We start from the raw sequence: 6000 nt of genomic DNA, 5'->3' as shown, positions 1-6000 counted from the left end.
CAAACTGAGCTCTAGTTCTAAATCCTGAGTAAGGGCTGGCATATTGTCATGCCAAGCTGGGAGGAGTCCAGAAACAGAATAGCATAATAATAGTACCCAGCTATTATCGAATGCTTTTCCATCAGCAGATCTCAAAGTGCTTCATTTTACAGATAAGGAAACTGATGTACAGAGGGAAAGTGACATGCCCAAGGACACCCAGAGGCAGAGCCAGAAACAGAATCCATGGCTCCTGTGCCCCAGCCTAGCGCTCTGTCCGCTAGCCACATTCCTCCCAAGAGTCACTATGCTCTCCTCCTGGAAGCTTAATTCTCTCCCTCCACTAACGCTGCTGGCTCAGCTCTGCCAGCCAACACTTGGGGGTGGAGCAAGTTCTGCTCACAACCTACCCTTCTCTCTCTGTCTCACCTTGCCCGTCTGTTTGGTAAAGTATTGCAGAGGCAGCCGCTGCTGTTCCCTTTGTATCTGAACCGGGACGCAGGGAGCCCTAACACGGACAGCTGCTTTACGGCCAGTCCCTCTCTTGCTCTGTATGAGCACAAAATGTCCACTCAAAACATGGGGGGCGGAGGAGGCTTTATTTCTGCTTGAATAACTCCAAAATGGCCGTGCCAACTTGGCCCAAACTTTTTTAAAAACTCACCTTTGGGCTGAGTCTGAGTATAGAAAATGTCAGCCCAAGAGGTCTTTGTTCAAGAAAGTCACAGGCACCTGAAAGAAATGTGTGTGTGTGTGTGGGGGGGAAACACAATAGGAGTTGAAATTCAGCCTCAACCGCAGCACGCACCACTCACCATCTGTTAGAATTTCACTGGAAAATAAAGGGTAAGCAGAATGTGCATGATTTCTGGCCCCAGCCGGAGAGCCCAGAGATAAGGGAATGTGGCTCATCTTGGGGTGTTTCTTAATAAAGAAATGAGAAATACATTTTCCCACACTCACAGCCACATGCACTCATCCTACTCCCTCTTTCCTTGGCAAGCAGGGATTCAGATTGGCAAGCAGGGTTCAGAGCAAGGAGGCTCTGTTCCCATTGCTAAAGTAACGTGTTTAATAAATATAGGAAGCAGACAAAAGGGAGTGGGAACCGCCTCATTTCCCTAGCTCTGATCCTGCTGGCATGATGAAGAAACTTGAAGCTGGTTGTAACTGAACCAAAGCACTGCTAGGATGAAATTCTATCACTTAGACAAAGACCCCTCCTGCCTCTCTCTTTCTCTTGCATATTTTCCTAACCTTGCACAAGTTCTGAACGGCGGCATCTTTGACCTACTGCAGCAATAACTTAGGAATCTATCATCTGACTTCAGCTTCAGTGGATTGGCACCTGATCACCATACCAGCAAAACAACCAATGGGAGAAGCGATTTGGCCTCCACACCCACCACCCACCCCCTCCAGAAGGGAGCCCTATCTGTGCTATTGCATTGCATTTTGAAAGCAGTGTCTGGCTGGAGGATTAGATAACTCTGGCAGGCAGTATCTGCAGCATGATTATTAATTAGAGCACAGTTACCAACACCGCAGTGTAAGCTATTTTAAACCCAAAGCCTGCAGTTTACTGGTGCAGGGGAGAGTTTCTCTCTACTGTCCAATTCTATTTGCTTGAATAAACAAGAGGATCCCGTTTAGCATTAAAATTAAGGTGTGTGTGTGGGGGGGGGGGGGGCAGGGCAGAGTGAAGTGAAACCGTTGCAGGTATTTATTGGTGACAATCACAGACAGGATGTGGGCGGCAATGGGAGACTACAAAAGGAGAAACACTGCACTGTAGCACAGCAGTAATTTGAACAATACATAATTCGAGTTTTACAGCACCTATTTACTAAGGGCCAGATCACACATGCAGGAAAAGAATGGGACAAAAGGAGCCACGTTACTCCTGTGAGATTGTTCCCCATACAGCAGGTAGCAGTATAAGGGGGAAAATAGATTCCTGGACTGCTCCTGCCCCTATTGACAAGTGGGCAGGGAGTGGCTCTGCCCCTCATTACATGCCAGTCATCCCAATTTAGCTAGAATTTAGGATAAGTCGTGTGTGTTAGGAAAAGGGCTGGTGCAGATTACTTTCCCCACGGATCAAGGAGAGAGCTAAAGGACCACATGGATGGAATGATAATATAGTCCCTTCCTTTGCTCCTGGGGCAGGCTGACAATGTGTTGCTCCTTACTCAGGGCAGATCATAAGGTTCCAGTCCCTCTTTCCTTGGCAAGCAGGACCCAGAGCCAGGAGGCTCTGTTCTAAGAAATAGAATTTGTATGATGCTGCTGAAGTAAAACAAATTTGGTACAGGAACTAGGGACTAGGCTGGTAAAAATCTTTTAGCCAAAAAATGGGATTTCATAAAAAAAATGAAAAATTTCAGGAAAAAAATCAATTTTAATAAAAAATTTGTTTCTGAACAAATTTCAAAAGGAAGATTTTTGATTTTTTTAATTTAAACATTTGTCTTCAAATAGTGGGGGGGACATTCCACTTTCTCTCCATTTTTTTTTAAACTACCCCCCCTCCCCCAGTGGACAAAAAGGAAAAAAGCTGGAGAAAGTGAAGAAAAACACATCTTCTCATTCATTTACTTTTTTTCTCATTAGAAAAAGTTGGGGAAAAGTTTTGTGAGAAAATGTGTGTATGAATGGGTGGTGGGGGTAACACATTATGACACTTTCAAAATATTTCCCCTAGAAAAGTGTGAAAATATTAAAAAGTGAGAGTGTTACTTTTTCTCAATTTCTTAAACTTCACCTTGTTAGTGTCACTGCTATCTCAGAGTACAAATGAAATATTTGAATCTGATTCTCCCCTCAGTTGCCATTGGAGTTAATGTACTTATGCCAAAGTGAGGGGTGAATACAACCCTTTTGCCTTTGGGAACCATGACATTTCTGCTGGCTTGTTTTGATGTTAACCTTCTACATTGTCTTTTGGTGCAATTAACAGCATAATTTTGCAACCCCAGTGTCTGATAAATTCCATTCCACTAGACTTTTTTTTCTTGTTAGCAATAACATTGTCTATATTTTTTGGAGAACTTTATTACCTTCCACCCATTTCTACATTTCCAGGACTATAAATCAGTTTGTGTTTTATTGATTTAACTATGCTTTCCCCCATAACATTATTTACTTTAAGAGGTTCCAAGATTCAAATCTAAATAATAGTTGGATGGAATATATTTAGATCTACATATGAAGATTCTTCTCAATCTGATGACAATTATCTGCAGCCGAAAGGAAAACTTGGAATACTGGGAAATGTACATTGAGAACAGCACAACTGCAAACCATTTAGAGTTAAGGGATTCATTCTTCCTTTATCATGTCCCACATATCTCAGATTTTCTTGTAATTGGAGACTCATTTGTTCTAGTTACAAGAAGCTGGTATTCTTTCCCCTTGAATTTCACAAGCAGGAGGGGATTTTGTATAGCATTTGAGAGTCTGCATCCTCCTAAAAAAGGGCCGGGGCAGTTTGAGGGGCGACATCCTACCCCGTGCAGCTGGTATTTACAAGATGTGCAAGTGAGTGAGTGCACAAACCAGAGAGCCCCAGTACTCATTCTGTTCTGGAGATCGCTGCTTGTCTGTACAACACTTGCTGATGGTCTATAAAGAGCTGGCTCATTATGCGGTACTGGCTTCGCCTCCTCATTTCTATTTGCTAAATCATATTAAAAGGCAGCTAAAATATATTAAACACCTTCCTTTACAACACAAGTAATTGCTGGAGGCATAGATGTGAGAAGAGGTAGGTGTCCATCAGACAAGCTCTCTATTCTAGATGGAGCTGGTAGTACCACCTATGTGATGGCTGCCTGACGTTTTTCCATTAGAACAACTTGTTTTAAGTTCCTTATCATTTTGCCAAGCTTTACCATTTGGGCTGAAATTTTCTATGCCAGATGTCTGCCTCAGGCTGATGGTTTTTGGGGGGAAAGTTGTATCTAAAACAGTTCAGCTCTTTGCAAGAATTAGATGAGGGACAAATATGTTGGTTTGCCCATATTATAAAAAAACAAAAAATCTTACGATTGTTTTGCGGAGAAGCTCTAACACCTCCTTGCCTTAAAGCAGGGACTTGAAATTTGGCAGAGTGGTCACTCTGGTGCCAAGGATGTGCCTTTTGCTGTTCCTGTTAAATGCCACTCAAATTTGGCCACCTTATATAAGCCTTTGAAAAATCTCAGTTCGCACATACTCAGTAGAGGCTATTTAGAGTTTGACAGCTAAATTCTCCAAAGATTCTGTCCACAATGAGCATGCTCCAGTCGAGGACTGCAGGGGCTGAACAGGATTTTCCTTGCAATCGCTGTTGCGGGCTGCTGTAGTGCCAGGCACTGGAACTGAGAGCAGGGAGACTGTCTCTCCTGTGTTCTCAGGGCTCCCCCTTGGAGGAGAACCCGCATTCATTGCAGAGGGGGCAAGGAATGGAGGCAAGAAAGGGACATAGGTGCTGGAACTAGGAGAGCACCCCCTGGCTGGAAGTGGTTTCCATTATATGCAGGGTTTACAGTTTGGTTCAGTGGCTCTCAGCCCCCGCACTATAAAAATTGAAAGGGATGCAGACGTATCCCCAGGAAAGGGGAGCAGCTTGACTGAAATGCTGAGGGGACAAGAGCGGGACCAAGAAGAGGGGACAGAGGGAGTAGATTGAGACAAGGAGCCGTAAGGGAAGACTGGTACTGGGAGCCAGGGATGGGGGTGAGACTGGAATGAGGAGCTGGAGGAGACATGGACAGAAATTTGCCAGGCTTCCAGAAAAAGAGTCTGTGTTCATGAGAGAACACTCTCCTCTGGAACCCAAAATGGAACCCAAGATTCCTGAGTCCCAGCAGTCCTCTTCTGTCAGCAAATATCTCTTGAAATGCACTGGCAAAGCGTGTCACTTTCCCCTCTGGTGCCTGGCCCACACAAAGGGTGACAACCTACCACTACCAGGGGCAGCTCCAGGCACCAGCGCAGCAAGCGCGTGCCTGGGGCGGCAAGCCACAGGGGGCGGCGTGCCGGTCGCTGTGAGGGCGGCAGTGAGGCAGCCTTCGGCGGCATGCCTGCGGGAGGTCCGCTGGTCCCGTGGCTTCGGCAGCAATTCGGCGGCGGGTACGGCGAAGGCGCGGGACCGGCAGATCACCCGCAGAAATGCCACCGAATCCGCGTGAGCAGTGGACCGCCCGCAGGCATGCCGCCGAAGGCCGCCTGACTGTCGTGCTTGGGGCGGCAAAAAACATAGAGCCGCCTCTGACTACTACAATCACTCTATTAGCCCAAGGGGCAGAGGATCTAAAGATTCCAATCCTGCTGGTGGGCCGAGTGGGTATCAAAATGATCCCACATGATGGGACTTCTGTTTTCCCAGTTTGTTTTTTTTAAACCTAGGAAATTATATACAGAACCCCTACATTTAAGGTTGCAAACTCAAGCACTCAGAATTTAGAAAATGCCAGCATTGGCCTTCACTCATACTCAGAGCACGGTCCAGTCCGTGCATTGAATGAGTTAGGCATCTGGGGGAAAAAACAGTATGTGATCACGTAATTAAAGATTGTATTATAATGCACACACACAAGGAGGCTGAATAATGGTTTCACAGGCAACCTCAATTTTAACATTTCCTAACTTATGAGTCCTTGACTTTGCATCCTTAATGTTGTTTTCATGCAGTTTGGTGTGTGTAAGGGCTTACCTACACATGGAGTAATTCAGGGATAGCTATTTGAAAAAGCTTTGGAAGTGGATTAAGCTAAACAGGAACAAGACACTCTTTTTCCAGAATAAGAATGTCCACATACGGCATTAATCAGGCATTCTTAATCCAAATTAACTCAAGTGTAGACAAGCCCTAATGCTATATAGATTCTTATGCTGTACTGAGCGCTTTCCAGAAGCACACGCCGGAGTTTGAGGATCCTTCTGAAAAGGTTTTTAAAACTGGGCTCTCCAGCTGACAGAAGAGCTCAGTTAGAGGATACGGGTTTACAAAATAAATGTGCACGGGGAGCAATCACC

This window comes from Chrysemys picta, chromosome 6 (assembly GCF_011386835.1).
Source record: "Chrysemys picta bellii isolate R12L10 chromosome 6, ASM1138683v2, whole genome shotgun sequence".
In the NCBI taxonomy this organism is placed as follows: domain Eukaryota; kingdom Metazoa; phylum Chordata; order Testudines; family Emydidae; genus Chrysemys; species Chrysemys picta.
Note: the sequence above shows the minus strand (reverse complement) of the source record.